The sequence below is a fragment of the Narcine bancroftii genome, chromosome 7 (genome assembly GCF_036971445.1).
Source record: "Narcine bancroftii isolate sNarBan1 chromosome 7, sNarBan1.hap1, whole genome shotgun sequence".
Classification (NCBI taxonomy): domain Eukaryota; kingdom Metazoa; phylum Chordata; class Chondrichthyes; order Torpediniformes; family Narcinidae; genus Narcine; species Narcine bancroftii.
In genome coordinates, this window is record NC_091475.1 from 180,110,934 (window position 1) to 180,137,078 (window position 26,145).

At 42.5% G+C, this 26,145-nt stretch overlaps 1 protein-coding gene across 4 annotated transcripts in view; it reads right to left on the bottom strand.

Moving 5' to 3' along the window:
* Window positions 1-26,145, bottom strand: part of katnal1 (katanin p60 subunit A-like 1) — a 122,774-nt gene that overhangs the window by 35,037 nt on the left and 61,592 nt on the right. The window lies entirely within an intron of this gene.

The following is a 26,145-nucleotide window of genomic DNA, read 5'->3' on the forward strand; positions in this document are numbered from 1 at the left end:
CAACTAAGCACCCTGCACTAAAAATAGAATATGCCCATGCTGATCTCATAGGAAGGCATCCATCTTGAATCTACTAAAGATGCAACAACATTCACAAAATGCAACATTCCCCAAATGCTACACACTCCATCTCCAGCTCCTCCTGGTGGTAGCACTCTATCACCACATAAGGGTCAGTACAACATCAAAGGCTGAAGGGCCTGTACTATGTTCTCTCTTGTGGGATAATTGGAGATAGCAGGAGCTATTAAGAGAGGATAAACTCACCAAAAGTCCTGATATTCATGATTTAAACAGCAATGGGTTTTTTTTAATTGGAAAGACCAATGCTGAGACTTTTATTTTTTTGCCCTCACTCCTACTATCCACATTTACTTTGTGCATTCCATCTTGATCATTCCAGAACTGCCCAAAAATTGACCCAAATAAAACATTTATTAAGGTAAGAGCATGTTAGAAACTGCTTACCCTACAACTGGATCTTTTACAGATTTTGTCATTTACAAGGGCATGCCAGGCTCATTCTGCTTATTCCTTGAAGAAGGGCTCAGGCCTGATAAGTCTGCAATATAACTTAACTTTTTATGGACACAAACAGACCAGCTGAGTTCTTCAAGCAATTCGGAGTGTTTTTACTGCAATTAAGTTTACAGACTTTCGTGTTTTACTTGTATAATTACAAAGACACTATGTGAAACTCCAAAGATAATGACAAATGCTCTCTATTTACTCCTGAAGAGCAGTTACAAACGTTTCTTTAAATCTTTAAGAAATTCAGCACAAAGAAATCTATTGCATGCCTGTTTGTCACACTGACTGTATTAAGTGGATACAATAGATGGTCAAGTCTTCTTACCCACCACATAGAATAATCTTAACTTCTACCAGAAATAAAGATAAGCGTATCCATCAGTAGCGTACACAACACTACATGCTGCAATCACTTGGAAATGTGTTTTCCCATTTCGATGTTCACTGTATACAAATGTAATGGAGCTCCCCAAATAGCAGCACTGCAGAGTGTCATCAGCAAAAGCACCAGCCAGAAAGAGTGACAATAGGGATGAACAAATAATGCTCAGCTACCCTCAAAGTCTATCAATCACAAGAGAAATCCAAATCTTCAAAATATAAGGTTCCCCGCATTGATGTTCCTCCACTGATAAGTGTCTCCTTGGAGTGAAGCACAAAAATCTGCAGATGCTGTTATTGCAGTAAAAACACAGCAATGCTGGAGGAACTCAGCTAGTCTCGCAGCATCCATAGGAGGTAAAGATATATAACTGACTGTGATGATACCACTCTATTTGCTATTGGTTACTATCTTTGTATGTATGGCTGGCCCACCTCTGTGCTGACTGTACCAGTAACTCCTCCCCTTGGAATCCCCTAATAAGCCCAGAGGACCACCAGAACACAGTGTTCAAGTTGGACAGCCTATGGGTCCCCTTCGGGTCAGTCTTTCAGAGAGAGATGGACTGAATGGTGGACAAGCACAGGCTCCAGGCCCCATTCCCCTACTTAGACAACATCACTATCTGATGACCATGACTACAAATTCCTCCAAACAGCCAAAAGCCTGAACCTTACATAACAAAAGAAAAAGGACATATTCCACATTTCATGCCTGGCTATCCTCAGCTGCGTTGTGGAGCATGGAGTAATTGGCCCCAATCCAGACCGTATGCATCCCCTGTTGGAACTCCCACTACCCCATAGGTGCCTGGGGTTCTTTGTAATATGCTCAGTGGGTTCCAAATTTTGCAGATTTAGTGAAAGCTACCTCTTTTCCCCTGTCAACAGAGGCCTGGGCGGCCTTCACCCGCATCAAAGGAGATCGCCAAGGCCACAATGCATATTGTGATGAATCCATCCCATTTCAGGTGGAGAGCAATACCTCTGGCTTTGCCCTGGCCAAACTTAACCAAGTAGGCAGACCTATAACCTTTCTCTCCTGCACCCTCAGGGCCCCAAACTCCAGCACTCCTCCATTGAGAAAGAGGCCCAAGTCATTGTTGAGGCAGTACAACACTGGAGGCACTCCCTGGCCAGAAAAAAGATTTACCCTGCTGCTTTTATGTTTAATAATAAGCAACAATGTAAAATCAAGAACAAGATGATTCTGAGGTGGAGAATCGAACTCTCTACCTACAACGAGCCTTCAGATGCCCTGTTGCAGGGGACCTACACCAGTGCACAGACCGATCAACTACAAGCCCTCCATAATGACCTCTGCAACCCCGGGGTCACCAGGCTTTTCCACTTTGTTAAAGTCCAAAACTTCCCCTACTCTATTGAAGATATCAGGGGGTTTACCAAAAACTGCTGAGTCTGCAGGCTGGGCAAGTCACACCTGATAAAGGCCACCCAACCCCTTGAACACCTCAGCATGGATTCAAGGGACCCCTGCCCTCCACTAACCGTAACGTGTACTTCATCAACATCATTGACGAGTACTCCTGCTTCCCTTTCACCATCCTCTGCCTGGGCATGACCACGGCCACCGCTGTGAAAGCACTGCGTAACATCTTTACCTTATTCAGGTACCTGAACTACATCCACAATGACTGGGGGGCCTCCTTCATGAGTGATGAGTTGTTTCACTACCTGTTGACAAGGAGTATCACCACCAGCAGGACCAACAGTTACAACCCCTGAGGGAATGGCCAGGTAGAGAGGAAGAACACCACTGTTTGGAAGGCAGTCCTCCTAGCCCTGAGGTCAAAAGGCCTACCTGTCTCCCACTGGCAGGAGGTCCTCCCCGAGACACTCCATCCATTTGATTCCTCCAGTGCATCGTCATGAATACCACCTCACATGAAAGAGTGTTTTCCTTCCCTTGGAAGTCCGCGTCGGAGACCACTCTGCCATTGTGGTCGACATCCCCAGGATCAGGCACATAAGGAGTTGAAAGTCCAACCCACTTGTTGAAAGGGTCCATCTCCTCCATGCAAACCTGCAATATGCCTACATGGCATACCCAGATGGGTCTCCATCTGGGACCTAGCATGTGCAGGAGACCCTGGGACCCCCACCGACCATCCAGTATGGCCTCCTCCCGTGATCACTCATCACATGCCAATCTCAAACCCTGCCCCTGCTGCCCCATCTCAGCCGCCAGATGCTCAGCCTGCTGACACACATCTCTTTGCCCAGGAAGCAGTAGCTGACCCACAGCCACCACTACAGTGGTCGCAGAGGCAGACGAAACCACTGGATCAACTGAACCTGTAATGAACTCTAGACCTATTTCCACCCCGCTGGACTTACTTTTAAAAAAGGGGGCGAATGTGGTGATACCACGACAGCATCGAGTCCACACTGCTGAATATCCAGCTGCGCTGGGTGGGTCACGTCTCCAGAATGGAGGACCATCGCCTTCCCAAGATCGTGTTATATGGCGAGCTCTCCACTGGCCACCGTGACAGAGGTGCACCAAAGAAAAGGTACAAGGACTGCCTAAAGAAATCTCTTGGTGCCTGCCACATTGACCACCGCCAGTGGGCTGATATCGCCTCAAACCATGCATCTTGGCGCCTCACAGTTTGGCGGGCAGCAACCTCCTTTGAAGAAGACCGCAGAGCCCACCTCACTGACAAAAGGCAAAGGAGGAAAAACCCAACACCCAACCCCAACCAACCAATTTTCCCCTGCAACCACTGCAACCGTGTCTGCCTGTCCCGCATCGGACTTGTCAGCCACCAACGAGCCTGCAGCTGACGTGGACATTTACCCCCTCCATAAATCTTCGTCCGCGAAGCCAAGCCAAAGAAGACTATAGGTTACCATCTCTATATGTATGGCTAGCCTGCCTCTGTGCTGACTGTACCAGTGACTCCTCCCCTTGGAACCCCCTAATAAAGGCAGTTACACCCAGACCCCTCCTCCAGAACAAGCTCTGGACTCATGAGTGTAATAAAGTTTTAAGCAATTAAAAGCCTATCGTTCTGGCAACTTTTAGTCTCTGAAGTTGATTGATAGTGCATCACTGACATTTCAGGTTTGGGCATTCAGAGGAAGGAATGCCCCGAGGAAAGGCTCGCCCTGAGGAAAGGCTCAGCCCGAAACATCAGTAATATATCTTTACCTCCTATGGGCTCTGCGAAACCAGCTGAGTTCCTCCAGCATTTTGATGCTTTTATTTGTGTCTCCTTGAACACAGGCCATGAATGCCACAGCCAAAGAAATCAATACTATGCAGATCAACATATCCATCCAAAAGCAAACCATATCACTGGTGACTAATCACCCTTACTGTTCCTTTACCCATATTACAACTTCTACACAGGGCATCATCAATGGCATCAGCCACGAAGTGATGATTACTCCATTATAGTGATGGAAGGATAGATGGCTGTGAAGGAAGACAAGTGGAGCTGGGGCCAGTTTTAGCTGCACCATTTATTCATGACATTAAGAGGCTGATAGGTGACAGTGAACACAATATAAGGATGGCAGTAGTGAAATGCTATCACGTTGAGGGAGTATAGCAGTTTCATGCCCGACAGAGTTGCCAAAGAGTGCTGCACCTTGTGATAGTACAGACCTATCACCAATGTATTTAGTTACAGTATCTAGAGTGTAATGACTGTGGTTACAGCGATTGGCTGAGAGCTTTGCCACGCCTACTGTCTGGGCCTTAAAGGGTTGTGTCCCTAGCCAGGTCAGATCATTCCGGACTGGTCGGCCACCTGTGAAGAGCTCTTGTCTTTTGCTAATAAAAGCCTTGGTTTGGATCAACAAGTCTTTGGTTCTTTCGACGAGCTCTACAATGCTCGTTTGACTTTAAGGCCGCATCCTCCATCCTCCGGGCCACGTCCTCTAGTTTTTCTACCCCTTGTTCGAGCAAGAGCAGCCTCACTTCGTTCGATCGGAGCCCGGCCACAAAGGCATCCCAGACGAGATCGTTTGTGATCTCAGCAGCAGTTTTGTCCACACAGTTACAGTCCTTGCCCAACGCCTTTACTACTTGTAAATATGCCCTGCTGGACTCGCTGGGCTGTTGCTTCCTCGACGCAAGCACGAGCCGGGCATGAACTCTGTTCATTGGTTGATCGTACAGTTCGTTCAGTACCTTTATGGCTGCGGTGTAAGTGGTCTCATCCTGGATGTTCTTGTAGACTCTCAAGGACACCATAGACAGCAATGCTGTTAGACGCTGGTTATCCTCCTCCACCTCAATGAGCCTCAGGAAGTTTTCGAAGTTCATCAGCCAGAACTTAAAGGCTTTGAAGGCTGTAGCTGACTGTGGGTCAATGTCAAGTTTTTCTGGCCGAGTCAGACGCTCCATCCCTTTTTAAAAAAAAAATTATTTTTGCTAAAATTGTAGAGCTCATCGAAAGAACCAAAAACTTATTGATCCAAACCAAGGATTTATTAGCAAAAGACAAGAGCTCTTCACACCTGCAATCCTAATTGGAGGACATGTTGCAGGTACATCACAAAATCTGAGCCTAAATACAGAAATAAACAAACAAATAGATAGACAGATACAGGAATTGAGAGCTATAATGGGAACATGTTGATTTCAAATGATAGGCTTAAGCTTCCACTGCTTCAGTCATGTTTTATCTTACAGATAGAGCTTGCTAACAAACATTTCCAGACCATGAACCCATTCTGCCCAATTACACCCATATGACCAATTAACCAACCAACCTGTATGTTTTTGGAAATGGGAGGAAAATTTTTTTCTTCTTTCTTCTTTCTTCTTTGGCTTGGCTTCGCGGACGAAGATTTATGGAGGGGTATGTCCACATCTGCTGCAGGCTCGTTGGTGACTGACAAGTCCAATGCGGGACAGGCAGGCACGGTTGCAGCGGTAGTAAGGGAAAATTGGTTGGTTGGGTATTGGGGGTTTTTCCTCCTTTGTCTTTTGTCAGTGAGGTGGGCTCTGCAGTCTTCTTCAAAGGAGGTTGCTGCCCGCCGAACTGTGAGGTGCCAAGATGCACGGTTGGAGGCGATATAAGCCCACTGGCGGTGGTCAATGTGGCAGGTATCAAGAGATTTCTTTAAGCAGTCATTGTACCTCTTCTTTGGTGCACCTCTGTCTTGGTGGCCAGTGGAGAGCTCGCCATAGAACACGATCTTGGTAAAGCGATGGTCCTCCATTCTGGAGACGTGACCCACCCAGCACAGTTGGATCTTCAGCAGCGTGGATTCAATGCTTGCAGACTCTGCCAGCTCGAGTACTTCGATGTTGGTGATAAAGTCACTCCAATGAATGTTGAGGATGGAGCGGAGACAGCGCTGATGGAAGCGTTCTAGGAGCTGTAGGTGATGCCGGTAGAGGACCCATGATTCGGAGCCGAACAGGAGCGTGGGTATGACAACGGCTCTGTACACGCTGATCTTTGTGTGTTTCTTCAGGTGGTTGTTTTTCCAGACTCTTTTGTGTAGTCTTCCAAAGGTGCTATTTGCCTTGGCGAGTCTGTTGTCTATCTCGTTGTCGATCCTTGCACCAGATGAAATGGTGCAGCCGAGATAGGTAAACTCAATGGAGATGTGGGGGGGTAGGGGGGGCTGGTTGTCATGGTGGGGAGCTGGGTGATGGAGGACCACAGTTTTCTTCAGGCTGACTTCCAGGCCAAACATTTTGGCAGTTTCCACAAAACAGGACATCATGCGCTGGAGAGCTGGCTCTGAATGGGCAACTAAAGCAGCATCGTCTGCAAAGAGTAGTTCATGGACAAGTTGCTCTTGTGTCTTGGTGTGAGCTTTCAGGCGCCTCACATTTAAGAGACTGCCATCCGTGCGGTACCGGATGTAAACAGCGTCTTCATTGTTGAGGTCTTTCATGGCTTGTTTCAGCATCATGCTGAAGAAGATAGTAAAGAGGGTTGGTGCGAGAATGCAGCCTTGCTTCACACCGTTGTCAATAGAGAAGGGTTCAGAGAGCTCATTGCTGTATCTGACCCGACCTTGTTGGTTTTCATGCAGTTGGATAACCATGTTGAGGAACTTGGGGGGGGCATCCGAGGCACTCTAGTATTTGCCAAAGCCCTTTCCTGCTCACGGTGTCGAAGGCTTTGGTGAGGTCAACAAAGGTGATGTAGAGTCCTTTGTTTTGTTCTCTGCACTTTTCTTGGAGCTATCTAAGGGCAAAGACCATGTCAGTAGTTCCTCTGTTCGTGCGAAAGCCACACTGTGATTCTGAGAGGACATTTTCGGCGACACTAGGTATTAGTCTATTAAGGAGAATCCTAGCGAAGATTTTGCCTGTAATGGAGAGCAGTGTAATTCCCCTGTAGTTTAAGCAGTCTGATTTCTTGCCTTTGTTTTTGTGCAGGGTGATGATGATGGCATCACGAAGGTCCTGAGGCAGCTTTCCTTGGTCCCAGCAGAGCATGAAAAACTCGTGCAGTTTGGTATGCAGAGTTTTGCCGCCAGCCTTCCAGACCTCTGGGGGGGATTCCATCCATACCTGCTGCTTTGCCACTTTTCAGTTGTTCAATTGCCTTATATGTCTCTTCCCGGGTGAGGACCTCATCCAGCTCTAGACTCAAGGACTGTTGAGGGAGCTGGAGCAGGGCGGATTCTTGGACTGAGCAGTTGGCACTGAAAAGAGAATGGAAGTGTTCTGACCATCGATTGAGGATGGAGATCTTGTCACTGAGGAGTACTTCGCCGTCTGAGCTGCGCAGAGGGCTTTGGACTTGGGGTGAGGGGCCGTACACAGCCTTTAGTGTCTCATAAAAACTCATGAAGTCGCCAATGTCGGTGCTAAGCTGGGTTCGTTTGGCGAGGCTAGTCCACCACTCATTTTGGATCTCCCGGAGTTTGCACTGAAGATGGCTGCATGCGAAATAGAAGGCTCGTTTTTTCTCTGGCCAGGAAGTCTTTGCAAGGTGAGCCTGGTGGGCAGATCGTTTCTTTATCAGCAGCTCCTGGATTTCTTGGTTGTTTTCATCAAACCAGTCCTTGTTTTTCCTGGAGGAGAAGCCCAGTACCTCTTCAGTGGATTGCAGTATGGCCATTTTCAGCTGATCCCAGAGGGTTTCAGGAGACGTGTCCGTGAGGCAGTTTGCATCCTCGAGCTTTGTTTGGAGGTTTGCCTCAAAGTTTCCTCTCACTTCGTCTGACTGCAAGTTTCCAACATTGAATCTCTTTCTGGGGGCTCCACTGTTCTTGAACTTTGGCTTGAAGTGAAGGTTGAGTTTGCAGCGAACAAGCCGGTGGTCAATGTGGCATTCTGCGCTGGGCATAACCCTGGTGTGGAGCACATCTAGTTTCTCTCTTCCTCGCACCAGAACGTAGTCCAGGAGGTGCCAGTGTTTGGATCAGGGATGCATCCAGGTAGTCTTCAGGCTGTCTCTCTGCTGGAAAAGGGTAATAGTAATGACAAGCCGCTCTTCTGCGCAGAGCTCCAACAGGAGGCGCCCATTGTCATTGCACTTGCCGACACCATGCTTGCCAAGGATTCTTGACCAGGTTTCTGCGTCTTTGCTGACGCGAGCGTTGAAGTCGCCAAGGATGACAACCTTGTCGGCTGTAGGGGTGCGTTGGATGAGGTTGCGGAGATCAGTGTAGAACTTGTCCTTTTCTGCTGGTTCCACCTGAAGGGTTGGAGCATAGACACTGATGAGAGTGATGCATCGCTTGTTTTGAAGGGGGAGTCGCATGGACATGATCCGGTCAGTGGCCTGTCGGGAGGTTTTCGAGTTTGGAGGCAATGGAGTTCTTGACCACGAAGCCAACACCAGATAGGCGTTGTTCAGCCTGAGGCTTGCCAGATCAGTAGAGTGTGTAGCCCGCGCCGTGTTCTTGGAGGCTGCCTACATCCGCAAGGCGGACTTTGCTGAGAGTGGCTATGTCGATGTTGAGTCTGAGGAGTTCATGTGTGATGAGGGCAGACCAACGTTCAGGTCAGTGGCTGTCAGCCTTGTCTAGCATGGTTCTGATATTCCAGCATGCTAGTTTGAGTTTTTGTGCATCTTTTGAGGGGGAAGACGTGGACATGCCCTCAGGCCTGCGCAAAGCAGCTTTTAGATGGAGTGCAGTGTGTGCAGTACTGGCCCCACTCTTTACACCCATGGTTCATGTGCCATAGCCAAGCAAGCTGGGATGTGGCAGCGAGGTCCTTGGGTCGTAGGTTTTATATCGGATTGTCCTTCTCCTATGCAGGTTGCTTAACCGGGCTGAAGAGGCCTGCCTCCCCTTTTAGGTCGAACCATATCTGGAGATCTATGACCGCTGTCCACAGTTATGGAGTGGTGCGTCCTGGAATCGGCCTGTGTGCGTTTACTCATGCTGCGGCCCAGGAGGAAAATAGAACCCAGAGAAAACATTAGCGGTCACGAGGAGAAACACACAAACCCTTTGCAGACAGTGGTGGGTTCTGCCTGTGCTTGAGTGGAAGCAATTACATTATGCACCAGATACCTTTGACACTGAATTGATGGAGCAGACTGCCATTTTCTTAATAAAAAATGTCACATTTAAGGGTTGGAGCTGGATACCCTCATCCACCTGTGATCCAATGAATGATCTAATGAAAGCTTCTTGGTGAATCAAACTGTGCCTCAAGCCTCTCAACTCACAAACCTTCATCTACAAACTGTTCCCTTTTTAATCCTTATCCAGGTCCACAAGAGCAGGTGTGCAAACACTTTCTAAGGAGATGGCTCAAAAATTAGGCTTCATCTGTCTTGGTCACAGACCACTCGCAGCTCAATCAAGCATCTATTATTGCATATGATCTCCTCTCGTTATAATCCATCAGGATCTCAAGTTCAATATGATTGTTAGATAAAGAGCTGCAGTATCTTCTACCAAGTTCAAAAATTCATCAGCAACGTTATTCCTTGGGTATTTGAAGTGAAAAAGGTACAAGGATGTGGCCAATGAGGAGAAATATGATTAAGATGGGTAGTGGGTGTAGTAGTACTTAGACTGACATTGACAATTTCTGCAAAAAGTTTTCAAAGTGTACTGGTGCTGAGTGCTAGGAATCTTGTTATATATACTGACCTTCCCTGCAACATCCTTGCATTACTTTATCATATGTCTTCATGAGACTCTGAAAGTACAAGACCCCTTTCTCTGTGTTCATCAGATGCAAAATGATGTTCAGGTCTGCTTCAGAGAACATTCTTCATGCATCTAACCAGTCTATCCCTGTCAGAATTTTATATGTCTCAATTAGATTCCCTCTCAATTTCTAAATTCCAATGAGTATAACTATAATCAAACCAGTCATTCTTTATACATCAGTCCTGCTATACCTGGTATCAGTCTGGTGAACCTTTGCTGCACACTCCCAATGGCAAGAATATCCTTCCTCAAAATTGCAAGGGTTGTTTATTCAAATCTCAATAAAAGGTTCTAGTATTGAAAAGTAAATGATACTGATGCTCTACTGATTGAATACTCCTTTTTCAGCAATGCCTTCCTTCAGAAGTAACATTAAACCAAGGGTTTACTAAAATGTTGAGGCAGTAAGGGTCTACTCAAGCTATTTTGGCAGAAGTTCATCTTGATTTCTGATTTTAGAAATTAACATCCAAAGATTGAATATTCTATTTCAAAAATTGTTTATGAAATACAGCAAAAAACAAATAAAAAGTCTTGTATGTCATCCTCAACTAGTGTTCCAAATGTCTAATGGTTTAGCAAATGCTGCATAATTATTCATTTAATTTTGAGCTTAGATATTATGGTAATGCATTTCCATGTAGAAGCTTGTTTCATGATTGAATTACACCATATTTCCCATAATTTACAGAAAAGTACTAAGATTAATGGCAACTATTTCAGAATCTCTACAGTTAAAATAACTATTTGCTGTCACTAGATTTGTGATAAGTATAGTTTTTTTGGATATTTTATTTCTATTTTCACACAAGCTTGCACAGCCATATTTTCTTTATGACAACATATACAAACCCATGACTCTACCAACCCCCCCTCCCCTACACATAAAACAAGACATTGTGGCGGTGCACATCTCTTGTAGCAAATAGGCCGTTTGTATTGCTGTGCTGGCGGGGCAGCTGCAGGAAGATGGCGCCGTTGGGGCTTGCCGATTACCTTCCTTCAGCTGTGCCTGAGGCCACAGCTCACGCCCCAAGCAACGGGATGACATCACCGCCGCGCGGGGCAGAACTCCCATTGACCTTAAAGGGGCATGTGCAGAATTCAAATAAATCAGTTCAACTGAAACCTCCACAGTGTTCTGTGGTGTATTTCTGTGAGTGTAGCAGCCGCTACAACATCTCACTCAACCTACCACCAACAACAAAAAAACTTTAACATCAGGAAAATAAACAATAAAGGTCAGGGATTGTCGCAGCTCAGTGGGTGGCTTCTGGGCTGATATTCATTCCTGACTTTCCTTGATCAGAGTGAGGGAGAGGAAGCCACAGCAAGGAACAGGGAAACCAATCACCGCCATGCACCTATTTAGTGCATATATGGCTGCCAGATCTTACAAAAGTTACCGTATTTGTTTCTCAGGTTATGTTATTTTCTTCAAGGGAACACAGCTCTGTATTTCCTTGTTCCATCACTCGATACTAAGACTAGAGTTGGACTTCCAAGTCACCGCAATGCACTTCCTGGCCACTGCCAATGAGCTTAACACAAATTGGATTTGAAATTTGGATAGTTGCATTGTAAGCCTTATGTCCATTATGTTTCCCAGCAGGAACAACTCTGGGTCCTGTGGGAATTGCTTGCCTATAATTTTCTCCAGGACTTGGCCTAGATCTACCCAAAAGCCTCACCTTGGTACATGACCAGGTTGCGAGCACACATGTCCCAGTCGCAATGCCACATCTGAAGCATTGGTCTGAGAGTTCCGGTTTTGACTTGTTTATTTTCTGTGGCATTAGATACAGGTGATGCAAAAAAGTTATACTGCACCAGCCTGTACCTTGCATTGATGACCGTGGTCATGCTGTCCCGGCACAAGTCAGACCAGCATTTCTCATCAATTGCAATGCCCAAGTCCGACTCCCATCTTTCTCTTGACCTATGAAGGTCCAATTTGAGTCCCTCCAACTGGAACAGGCAATACCTCCCGACTTGCCGCTCCCTTTGGCTTTGGAACAGACCCGCCGCCAGGTCCCAGGTAAGTGCTGCTTCCCTCAGGGTCAGGACTGGTAGTGGCACCGCCCCCCCCAACCTCTTTACATGCCGACTTGTGCCCTTCTCCACGCCGTTCCACTCCCTGAACCAAGACTGCCGCTCCTCTCCCGCGCTCCACCAGTTCACTTGCTCCGATGCCCACGCTGTGGGTGGGGGGGGGGGGGGGAGGGAGGGAACACTGTACTTCTCTCTCCCTCCATCATTCGATCCAGGGCTGTCTGCTGCAATCTGACAGCCTGGGCCAATGTTTACTTCCAGGAGGGGGGTCCTCCTATTCAACCAAGTGTCCTTTGGAAGGGAACGTTCTTTCAGTGGGCCTCGACGTGACCGTGTTGTTTTCTTTGTCATGAGGTGCCTCCACACCAGGTCCCGGCTTCAAAAGCTCTTCTCTCCCATTTTTCGACATGGACTTCCCTTTTTTTGTCATATTTATATTCTGCACACTTCCCACATCTTCTAATACTATTCAGGTGATTCTTCGTAAGTTTTATTTTGCTAATTTTCATCCTGGTTTGGATTCCACATCCTACTCCCTCCATATCATGTGACCTCTCTCTGTGATAAGTATAGTTAATAATTTGCCAATCACTTGGAAACTTATAGAACAGAATTATCCTGATTTTCTGACAAACATGGTCAAACCAAAAAACTAGAATACAATCTCTTATTATTGGAAAATAATGTAAAAGATTTTTTTTTATTAGTGAAGATGACTTTCAAACTAAACAAGCTATCAACTGAAATTATGCATTAGGTCATGCCAGAATTTGTCTAATGTTGTGGTGAGCAATTTGACAAATCCAATTCAATCAAAATTCATACAAAAAAAACAGGGGTGATCTAAAATGTGGACTTATATCTTCAGCCTTCATAGATACTGATTGACCCAATGACTTCTTCCAGTAATCCGTTTTTAGTCATGGAAAGAGCAAATGTTTTAAAGGATTTTTTTTTTTTTTTTAAATTTAGAGATACAGCACAATAACAGGACCTTCTGGCCCATAAGTCAATGCTGCCCAAATACACCCATGTGATCAATTAACGTACTAACCCCATATGTCTTTGAAATGTGGGAGGAAACTAGAGAACCCGAAGAACACCAACATAGACATGGGCAGAATATATAAAGTCCTTAAAAGAGCACTGGATTTGAACCTGGCTCTCTGGCACTGTTGTGTTCAGCCACTACATCAACTGTGCCACTACCTAGCAGCCAATTGGATACACAAATTCTCCAAATCTATTAAACTACTATTTAAAGTTTCAGTCACTACTATTTGATTCCTGTATCACATCTAACTATTGGTTTTCAAAAATGTTTGTTGAGGTCAAAGGATTGTTCATCACACTTCCTTTCATTAAACACTTCCTTTCATTAAATTGACTGATGAAACTAAAAGAATACAATCACTTGCAACAGGGTTGACTTATGACAAATAATTTCATTTGAACATCATAAAAGTGATTACATTATTCCAAAATCAAGTCTGATTTGACTTTGAAAGCCATTAGGGAAATTTTTATTGTATTTGAGTGGTGTAAATTGAACGGTAATGGAAAACAAGAGCAAGTCTGCAGACACTGTGGTTGAAGTAAAACCACAATGCTGGAGGAATTCAGCTGGTCAAAGAGTGTCCTTTATGTAGCAAAGATAAAGATACATAACCAACATTTCAGATTTGAGCCCTTCATCAAGGAATGGAAAAAAATATTGGTAAGCATTTGAATTAAATGGTAAGGGAACCAGGAGCGGGAGGGAGAGGAGTGTGTCCCAAGGATAGGAGGTAATAGTAGGATAAGGGAGGAAACTGAGGGAGGAGGGATGGCTCTGTGAATTGGTTTTCAAGGGATATTGGGGATCTGGTTCAGAATGAGAGAGAATTGTATAGCAGATATAGGTAACATGGAGAAAATGAGGTACTTGAGGTGTATAAAAAATGAAAGAAAACCTCAAGGAAGACATCAGTAAGGCTAAAAAAGACATGAGGTTGCTTTGGCAGATAATGGGAGGGGAAAATCTTAAAGGTTTCTACAGATATATTAAGAGCAAAAGGATAGTAAGGAACAAAATTGGTCCCCTTGAAGAAAAGAGTTGGCTTTGTATGAGCCAAGGGATGGGGGAGATCTTAAATAGGTTTTTGCATCAGTATTCATTCAGGAAACAGGCACAGAGTTGTGGGAGTAAGGATTACAAGCAGTAGGTCATGGAACCTATAAAGATTAAAGAGGAGGAAGTGCTTGCTGTCTTAAAGCAAATATAAATATAGGTGGATAAATCCCAGGGTCTGACAAGATATTCCCTTGGACCTGAAGGGAGGCTAATGTAGAAACTGCAGAAGTTCTGGCCGAAATATTTAAAATGTCACCATGGGTCTGATACGGAGGATTGGATGGTAGCACAAGTTGCTCAGTGTTTAAAAAAGGCTCCAAAAGTAACCCTGGAAATTATAGGCCGGTGACCCTGACATCATTAGTAGGTAACTTATTGGAAGGTGTTTTATAAGATTGGATATACAATTATTTGATTAGCCAGAAACTCATTAGCAATAGCTTTGTGCGTGGTAGGTCGTGTTTAACCATTCTTGTAGAGTTTTTCAAGGAGGTTACCTGGAAAATTGATGAAGGAAAGGCTGTGAATATTGCCTACATGGACTTTGAAAGATCTTTGACAAGGTCCCACATGGGAGGTTAGTCATAAAGGTTCAGACGCTAGGTTTTCATGGTGAAGTAGTGAACTGGATTCGACAGTGGCTGGATGGAAGAAGCCAGAGAGTAGTGGTGGATGATTGCTTCTCAGACTGGAGGCCTGTGACTTGCGGTGTGCCTCAGGAATTGGTACTGGGACCATTGTTGTTTGTCAGCTATATCAGTGATCTGGATAATAACGTGGTAAATTGGATCAGAAAGTTTGCAGATGACACTAAGATTGGCGGTGTTGTGAACAGCACTGAGGAGTGTGGTAGGACAGAGGGTCTGGAAATACAGATACACAATTCCCTGAAAGTGGCTTCATATGTGGCTAAGATTGTAAAGAGAGCTTTTGGCATATTGACATTCAGAAGTATTGAGTATAGGAGTTGGAATGTTACGGTAAAGTTTTATTAGATATTCATGAGGCCAAATTTGGAGTATCGTGTGCAGTTTTAGTCACTTAACTACAGGAAAGATATCAATAACCTAGAAAGAGAGCAGAGAAGATTTACGAGGATGCTACCTGGACTTCATGAACTGAGTTGCAGGGAAAGGTGAAACAGGCTAGGACTTTATTTCCTGGACCATAGAAGAATGAGGGGATATTTAATAGAGGTATTTAAAATTATGAGGAGGATAAACAGAGTAAATGTAGATGGTCTTTTTCCACTGAGATACAAACCAGAGGATATCGGTTAAGAGTGAGAGGGGAAAGTTTAGTGGAAACATGAGGGGAAACTTCACACAGAGAGGTGGGAGTGTGGAACGAGCTGCCAGCTGAGGTGGTGAAATAGGGCTCAATTTTAACATTTAATAAGAATTTGGATGGTACATGGATGGGAGAGGTATGAAGGGCTATGGACTGGGTGCAGGTCAGTAGGACCAGGCAAAAAAATGGTTCAGCACAGGTATGTGGAACAAGTTCTGGCTGAAGTGGTGAATGAAGGTTCAATTTTAATATTTAAGAAGAATTTGGACAGGTGTATGGAGGACAATGGGTCTAGCCAAAAAATAGTTTGGCACAATCAAGGGCTGAAGGGCCTGTTTCTGTGCTGTAATGTTCTATGATTTCTAGACTAGAAGGGTCAAAGCTTCTGTGTGTAGTGTCTATGGTTCTATGATGAATGGAGAGGGTAGGGGGTGGAAAGCTAGAGGAAAGAAGACAAAGGGAAAGGGAAGGGAGGAAGAACAAAGAGTATGTTAGCAGAAAATGGAGAAGTCGAAGATAATACCATCCAGATGGAGAGTGCCCAGTTGGAAAATCAAGTGTTGTTCCTGTGGTGGAACCACTGTATAGCTATTACCACTGTCTGTATGAATGTACTGTATAGGCTGGCCTGCCCCTGCACCTGTGACTCCTCCCCTCAGAATCCCCAGAAAGGCTATTACACCCAAACCCCTCCCTCAGTTCCTGCCTTGGAACCGAGTCAGCAACATGTGAGACACACTGATGTTTTATGGTGATTAAATTGTAGCGCTAGCAATTAACCACATTAGACTGAGAGTTGTGTTATGGCCCATAAACGGCCTTCGAGGCAGATGGCCACCTCTACCACTTCCTCCAGGTCCCCTTTGGGGTCACCGACTTCCAGAGGGAGATGGACCAGACAGTAGATGACTATGGGCTAAAGGCCACCTTTCTCTATCTGGACAATGGTACCATCTGTGGACATGACCATTAGGATCAGACATTTCCCCGGACGGCTAAAAGTCTCAACTTCACGTACAACCAAAAAAGTGCATATTCAGCACTCCACAGCTGGCCATTCTCAGCTGTGTGGTGGAGAATGGCACCATTGGGCCCGACCCTGACCATATGTGCCCCCTGCTGGAGCTCCCACTGCCCCACAACCTCAAGGCCCTGAAAAGGTGCTTGGGGTCCTTTTCTTATTATGCCCAGTGGGTCCCTAATTATGCAGACAAAGCCCATCCCCTGGTGAAAACAACTGCCTTAACCCCCACCCCCCCCCCCCACATCAGCAGAAGCCCAAGTGGCACTCAAACACATTAAGGGCAACATCGCCAGGGCAGCAATGCATGCTGTTGACAAATCTATCCGGTTCCAGATGGAGAGACTTTGCCCTAGCTGCCATGTTCAAACAGGCAGGCCCATAGCCATTTTTTTCTTAACCCCTCCAAGGCCCCAAACTCTGGTACTCAGCCATCGAAAAGGAGGCCCAGGCCATAGTGGAAGCTGTGTGCCACTGGAGGCATTATCTAGTTGACTGACCAACATGCAGTTGCTTTAATGTTCAATAAAAAACAATGGGGAAAAATTAAGAATGACAAGATCCTGAGGTGGAGAATTAAGCTATCCATCCACAACTACAAGATCTTGTATCGGTCTGGGAAGCTCAATGAGCCTCCTGATGCCCTGTCCCAAGGAACATGCACCAATGTGCACTTGCCTCCAAGCCCTCCACTACAGCCTCTGCCACCCCGGGGTAACCAGGCTTTACCACTTAGTTAGAGCTCGCAACTTCCCTGACTCAGTTGAGGATATCAGTGAACTGATCCAGAGCTGCCCGGTCTGCTCTGATGCAAACCTGAATTCTACTGGTCAGACAAAACTCACCTGATTAAACCCACCCATCCTTTTGAATGCTTAAGTATGGACTTCAAGGTGCCTCCTCCTGTCCACCAACTGGAATGTATACTTTATCAACATTATCGATGAATACTCACGCTTCCCTTTTGCCATTCCCTGCCCAGACATGACCACGGCCACAGTCAGAAAGTCACTATGCAACATATTCATTCTGTTCGAATACCCTTGCTATATCTATAGTGATTGGGAATCCTCGTTTATGAGTGAGGAACTGCGTCAGTACCTGCTGACCATGAGCAGGACCATGAGCTATAAGCCCCAAGGGAATGGCCAGATTGAAAGGGAGAACACCACCGTCTGGAAGGCAATCCTGTTAACCATCAGGTCGAAAGCCTGCCCATCTCCCAGTGGCAAGAGGTCCTCCCTTTTTTTTAAATTTTTTATTTTTCACACCATAAACCACATTAACCATGATACATACTTTTTCCTTTTCAAATATATACAGTGCCATTTTCTCCCCCCCGCTCCCTCCTCCCATCCCACCCTCCCTACCTCCCCCCTCCCGTCCATTTAAAGTACAAAATCTAGGATACATTAAACCAGTCAAACAATGTTATCATTCAATAAAAATAAACAAGAAATTCCACTGAGTCGATTCTTTTCATTTCCTTCTCCTTTCGTTAATTTAGGTAGTGAATGTCCCCGGTAGGTTTTCGCTATTGTGTTTCATGTAAGGCTCCCATATTTGTTCAAATATTTCAATATTATTTCTTAAACTATATGTTATTTTTTTCCAAAGGAATACATTTATTCATTTCTATATACCATTGTTGTATTTTCAAATTATCTTCCGATTTCCAGGTTGACATAAGATAGCTCTAGCCGTAGCAAAAAAATGTATTAACAAATCTTTTTTGTGCATCCTCCAAATCAATTCCAAATTCTTTGTTTTTTATGTTACTTAGGAGGAAGATCTCTGGATTCTTTGGTATATTGTTTTCTGTAATTTTATTTAATATTTGGTTTAGATCTTCCCAAAATTTTTCTGCTTTCTCACATGTCCAGATTGCATGAATTGTTGTTCCCATTTCTTTTTTTTAAACATCGAAAACATCTATCAGATACTGTTGGGTCAAATTTATTTAACTTTTGAGGTGTAATGTATAGCCTGTGTATCCAGTTATATTGCATCATACGTAACCTCGTATTTATTGTATTTCTCATCGTTCCAGAACATAACTTCTCCCATGTTTCCTTTTTTATCTTTATATTTAAATCTTGTTCCCATTTTTGTTTAGTTTTACCATTTGTTTCCTCATTCTCCTTTTCTTGCAGACAAATATACATATTTGTTATAAATCTTTTGATTATCATTGTATCTGTAATCACATATTCAAAGTTACTTCCCTCTGGTAAACTCAGACTGCTTCCTAATTTGTCCTTCAAGTAGGATCTCAATTGGTAATATGCCAGCACTGTATCTTGAGTTATATTGTATTTATCTTTCATTTGTTCAAAGGATAATAATCTATTTCCTGAAAAACAATTTTCTATTCTTTTGATCCCTTTTTTCTCCCATTCTCTAAAGGAAAGGTTATCTATTGTAAAAGGGAGTAACTTGTTTTGCGTCAATATTAGTTTTGGTAATTGATAATTTGTTTTATTTCTTTCTACATGAATCTTCTTCCAAATATTGAGTAGATGATGTAATACTGGAGAACTTCCATGTTGTACCAATTTTTCATCCCATTTATATAATGTGTTCAGGTATCTTTTCCCTATTTTATCTAATTCTAATCTAGTCCAATCTGGCTTTTCCCTTGTTTGATAAAAATCTGATAGGCATCTTAATTGTGCGGCTCTATAATAATTTTTAGTTTGGCAGTTGTAAGCCTCCTTGTTTATACCATTCTGTTAATTTATCTAGTGCTATCCTCGGTTTCCCCCCTTTCCATAAAAATTTCCTTATTATTTTCTTTAACTCTTTGAAGAATTTCTCTGTCAGGTGTATTGGCAATGCTTGAAATAGGTATAATATCCTTGGAAAAATGTTCATTTTAATACAGTTTATCCTTCCTATTAGTGTTGGTGGTAAATCTTTCCAATGCTCTAAATCGTCCTGTAATTTTTTCATTAGTGGATAATAATTGAGTTTATATAGTTGGCCGAGATTTTTATTTATTTGTATACCTAGGTATCTTATTGCTTGCATTTGCCATCTGAATGGTGATTCCTTCTTAAATTTTGAGAAATCCGCATTATTCCTAGGCATTGCTTCACTTTTATTTACGTTTATCTTGTAACCCGACACTTCTCCATATTCCTTCAATTTCTTATATAATTATTTTATTGATAGTTCTGGTTCTGTTAAGTATACTATAACATCATCCGCAAATAAACTGATTTTATATTCCTTGTCTTTTATTTTTATCCCTTTTATATTATTTTCTGTTCTTATCAATTCTGCTAGTGGTTCTATAGCTAACGCGAACAATAAAGGTGATAGTGGGCATCCCTGCCGTGTTGACCTGCTTAAGTTAAATTGCTTTGATACATATCCATTTACTGTCACTTTCGCCAATGGTCCCTTATATAATGCTTTAATCCAATTAATATACTTCTCTGGTAAACTGAATTTTTGCAATACTTTGAATAAATAATTCCATTCTACTCTGTCAAAGGCCTTCTCTGCGTCTAAAGCAACTGCTACTGTTGGCGCTTTACTCCCTTCTACTGCATGAATTAAGTTAATAAATTTACAAATATTGTCTGTTATGCGTCTTTTTTTAATAAATCCAGTTTGGTCTAGATTTACCATTTTCGGTACATACTCTGCTAATCTGTTTGCTAATAGTTTAGCTATTATCTTATAATCTGTTTTAAGTAAAAATATTGGTCTATATGACGCTGGTGCGAGTTGATCTTTCCCTTGCTTTAGTATTACTGTAATTATTGCTGTTTTACATGAATCTGGTAAGCTTTGTGTTTTATCAATCTGGTTGATTACTTCCAGGAGGGGTGGAATTAATAAATCTTTAAATGTTTTATAGAATTCTATTGGGAATCCATCCTCTCCTGGTGTCTTATTATTTGGTAATTTTTTTATTATCTCTTGTATTTCTACTATTCCAAATGGTTCTGTTAATTTATTTTGTTCCTCTATTTGTAGTTTTGGTAGTTCAATTTTAGTTAGAAATTCATCTATTTTCCCTTCTTTCCCTTCGTTTTCAGTTTGGTATAATTGTTCATAGAATTCTCTAAAGTTTTCCTTGATCTCCTTTGGATTATATGTGATTTGTTTGTCTTTTTTCCTTGATGCCAATACCATTTTCTTAGCTTGTTCTGTCTTAAGCTGCCATGCTAGAATTTTGTGCGTTTTTTCCCCTAGTTCATAATATTTCTGTTTTGTCTTCATTATATTCTTCTCCACCTTATATGTTTGTAGTGTTTCATATTTTATTTTTTTATCTGCCAATTCTCTTCTTTTAATTGTATCTTCCTTCATTGCTAATTCTTTTTCTATATATACTATTTCCCTTTCCAACTGCTCTGTTTCCTGATAATAGTCCTTCTTCATCTTGGTTACATAACTTATTATTTGCCCTCTAATGAACACTTTCATTGCATCCCATAGTATAAACTTATCTTTCACTGATTCCGTGTTTATTTCAAAATACATTTTAATTTGTCTTTCAATTAATTCTCTAAAATCCTGCCTTTTGAGTAACATGGAATTTCAAGAGGTCCTCCCTGAGGCACTCCACACCACCAGGTCCCTCCTCTGTACTGCAATTACTGCTACCCCGCATTAAAGGCTTTTTTCCTTCCCCAGGAAGTTGGCATCAGGAACCACACTACCATCCTGGCTGACAACCTTGGGCCTATCCTGCTCTGGAGGCATACCAGTAGCCACAACATTGACCCCCTGGTCGAGAAGGTCCACCTCCTCCATGCAAACCCCCAGGATGTTTACGTGGAGTACCAGGATGGGCAGCAAGACAGTTTCCATATGAGACCTGAAGCATGCAGGGGACTTTTCGATTGACCAAACAGTACTCCCCCACCCCACAACCACCAGTGGCGGTGTAACAGGCCACCTGGCCCCACTAATCGCACCCAGTGCCCCACCCCAACCCCAGATCAAGCAACCCCACAGTCCTATTAAACCCTCTCAGCCACCAGAGACGTGGCCTGTCACGTTAAACACCGCACAGGAACCAGCAGCTGAGCTGCAGTAGGCACTGCAACGGTCACAACGACAGACGAGGCCACCCAATAAGCTGAACCTGTAATGGACATTGATCCACTTTACCCTGCTGGACCTTGTTTTAAAAGGAGTGATTGTGGTGGAACCATTTGTATAGCTATTAGCACTGACTGTATGAATGTACTGTATAGGCTGGCCTGCCACTGCACCTGTGACTCCTCCCTTCAGAATCCCCATCAAGGCTGTTACGCCCAAACCCCTCCCTCAGTACATGCCTTGGAACCAGGCCAGCAACATTTGAGACATGTTTTATGATGATTAAATCCTATTAACACAACTCTCAGTCTAATGTGGTTAATTGAGAGCACTATAGTTCCTCGAATTTACAGGTGGTCTTGTATACAAGGTCCACAACAGTCATTCTCTGCATAGTTTACTTAGCAGTTCCATACATTTAAAAAGTTACACATATACCACTTATTTTGCAATACTGTCCCAATCAAATTTTAAAACAACCTTTCTTTGGAAAATAAATTCACAACTTGTAATAAATCGCTATCCACATGGAAAAGTGATATTAGAGATTCTATTGCACTCTTCTTCACACCAAGATTTCAGACTTTAATTGATCATTTAGGATCTAATTCTTCTATACACAGTTGTCTATAACACCAGTTCTGCAAGAATCAAATGGTGGTTTTATACTGCCCTCTATAGTCACAATTTCCATTGGATTGTCCTGCTTCAGTCAATGAAATATATTTAATTAGAAATTCTTGACTCACCAGAAATTACACTCTTGAGCTTTATCATTAACAAATAGCATCTTACTAAACTAACCAGCCTAACAATAATCACCACCAGAAGCTCAGCAGATGATTCAAATCAAAAATAGAAACATAAAATGGTGGAAATGTTCTGCACATCATGCAGCAAGTATGGAAAAACAGAGCTAATGTTTCACATAAAATTGATCTTGTGAGTAATAGCTCAAACTCAAGGTCAAGGTCAAATTGATTGCAAGTATACATACATGAAATTTACATACAGCCCTGAGGTTCTTTTTCCTGCGGACTAGCAGAATTTCTACTTATCAGTAGTGTAAAATGTACTCAAGGAAAAAAAATGTACAATGCTGGGATAAAGACACATTTTTTCCCTTTATTTACTCCTGTGCTCCACAATTTTAAATTTGTCATCAAATAATTCAGATGTGACAAAAGTGCTCATTCCAGATTTTATTCAAGGTTATTTGTATACATTTTGGTTTGATCATGTAGAAATTACAGCACTTTTTATACATAGGCCTTCTTTTCAGGGCACCATAATGTTTGGGATATTTGGTTTTACAGGTGTTTGTTATTACTCAGGTATGTTTAATTGCTTCATTGGTGCAGGTATAAGCGAGTTTGGCGTGCTTCTAAGCTTTTCATCACCTTTGGAATCTGTAGTTGCCATTATTCAAAATGAGTTCGAGAATTGTGCTAATTAAAGTCAAAAAAGCCATTATGAGGCTGAAAAACAAGAACAAAAAGTCTTAGATTACAAAAATCAACTGTTTGGAACATTATTAAGAAGAAAAAGTGAACTGGTGAGCCCAGTAATTGCAAAGGGAGTGATAGGCCAAGGAAGGCCTCCATTGCTGATGACAGAATAATTCTCATCATAATAAAAAAATCCCCAAATGCCTGTCAGACAGATCAGAAACACTCTTCAGGAGGCCAGTGTGAATGTGTCAATGACTACTGTCCACAGAAGACTGCATGAACAGAAATGCAGAGGCTACACACGATGCAAACAACTAGTTAGCCACAGAAGCAGGAAGGTCAGTTTACAGTTTGCCAAGAAGTATTTAAAAGAGTCTGCAGAATTATTGTGGACAAATGAGACCAAGATTAACCTGTATCAGAGTGATGGTGAGAGCAAAGAGTGGAGGCGTAAAGAACTGCCCAAGATCCAAAGTATACCACCTCATCTATGACAAATGTAGGTTGGGGGTGTTATGGCTGGAGCATGTGTGGCTGCCACAGGTACTGGTGCACTTATCTTTAACGATGATGTAACTGCTGACGGCAGTAGCAAAATGTAAAGAAACATCTATCTTTCTGCTTAAGTTTAAGCAAATGCCTCATAACTCGGACAGTGCTTCATCCTACAGCAAGATAATGATCCCAAACAAACTGTGAATGCAGTTTTCAAAGCTAAAAACTGGAAAATTCTTGAATGGCTGATCTATATCCAGTTGAGCATGCCTTCCAGATGCTGAAGAAAAAACTTAAGGGGACAACCCCAAAACAAGCAGGAGCTGAAAGTAGCAGCAGTAGAGGCTTGGTGAAGCATCACAAGAGAAGAAACTCAGCACCTGTTGGTATCTACAAATTAAGGGATATGCAATAAAGTACTAAACATACCATTGCTATGTCCCAAATATTATGGAGCCCCTGAAAGGAGGGGACAATGCATAAAAAAAAATCCAACAAAAATGTTCACAAATAACCTTTAACAAAATGTGGAATATGCAGTTTCATCACAGGTAAACAGTTTGCTTACAAACTTAAAAACGTGGAGCACAGGGGCAAATAAAGGAAAAATGCATCTTTGTCCCTGCGCCAATACAGAAAAAAAATTCAGTAATAAATAATATGGAATGTAAGAGTCATTAAATGACTTTCTGATTGAGTGTTGTTTAGGAGTTTGAAGGTGGAGGGGAAGCAACTGTTCCTGATCCTTTTGGTATGAGACTTGTGGCACCTATACCACTTTCCTGATCACAGTTAGAAGAACAGAGGATGTCCTAAGTGGTATGGATCCTCGATGATTTTTGCTATTCTGCAAAGGCAGCATTCCACGCACATTTTCTTGATGGTGGGGAGAGTTTTACCTGTGATGCACTGGACTGTATCCACTACCTTTTGCAAGGCTTTTTGCTCAGAAGCATTGGTATCCCCATATGAGGCAGTGATGCAGTCTGGCAGCACACTTTTCACTACACATCTGTTGCCAAAGTTTCCGATGTCATACTGAACTGCCACAATACCTGAGAAAGTAGAGGAGTGCTTTCTTCACAAAGATAGTTATATGTTGGGTCCAGGAAAGATCCTCCGAGATAGTGACTCCCAGGAATTTCAATTTTCCCACCCTCTCCACCACTGAGCCACACCACCACCACCACCCCCCGCTGCAAATGATTAATAAATCGTATACCTCTGGCTTTCCCTTTCTAAAGTTTACAATTAGCCCCTTGGTTTTGGTAACATTGAGTGAAAGGTTATTGTTAGAACATCAATCAGCCAAGTTTTCAATCTGGATAGGTGCCAACTAGTTGGTGTGGACTGGAGGTCAGAATGCCTGTCTTCATGGAGGCGCAAGACTATAGATGCTGTATCCAGAGCATAAAACATTGTTGAAATTCAGCCTGTCATCAAGACAATGCAGAGGGGAGATAGACACTTTCTTTACATTCCACCTTTCCTCCCTTGGCTTTATCTGCCAGCTTCTTCCTCTTCACTTGATTCCACCTATCACCTCCTAGACCTTTTGCTGGGTCTCAACACAAAGGATAATCTATCCTTAAGACTCCACAGATGCTGCCTGACCCAATTAGTTTCTCCAGCATTTTGCTCTTTGTCAAAAACTAAGATGTATACTTTATGGAGCATTAATTTGTGAAAAAAAGCTTTCAAAAACACAAGGTACAAGACTTCAGATATTGGTTCAATGATGCCAAGCTACTTTCACGATATAAAGGTACTTAAGATCTTTGCATTGATGTATAGATATCTAGAAAAATGTGCACATCATTTTTTCATGCAGTTTAATACCAATTTTAAGCACTTTATAAGAATGTAATCAATTAGGAATGTTCATAAAAGTACAAAAATTCTGAAATGTATTGTTCAAATGTATTTCTTCATGTGTAATTCCCATATTGCAATACAGTATAATGAAATTTGCTAGCAAGCTTTCATTCTTCTCCACTGGTATATGAATTGAATACATGGATAAAAATGTAGAAAAGACCAACCCATTGGTACCGTTTATCAAAGTTATGTAATTATCAGACAGAAAAATAAAGGACTGCATAGTGATCTTTTAAAAGGACCATTATCACAAAAAAAGCTATTGTTACTTGAAGAAAGAAATTATAAACTGAATAAAGGATTTATAATTGGAAAAAACTGTTGAAAATTGTGATGTAATTTGGTTATTCTGCCTCAAATAACAGCTGCTTTACTCATGCAATAATCACTATATTGAACACACCAAGGAAGATTTAGATGTAATTACAATAAAAGTAGGCTAAAACATTAACATACACAGAATGAGTTCACATTGATATTAATTAGAATTTAAAATGGAAAATATTAATTTTTTTCCAATAATATTGTAACTTATTGGGGTAACAGTTCCCATTTCTGCACATAATTCAAAAGATATCCTGATTTATTTAAAATTAATGCCAATTGGAGGTAATGCACAGAGGCAATATAAAAGGAGATTTTAAAATACATTATTCTGTTGGTTTCACACCCTTTCTGGATGGAACTACAGTGAGGATGGATCATGACATTTAAAAGCATTATCGGAAGAGCAATTATATTTACAAAAATGT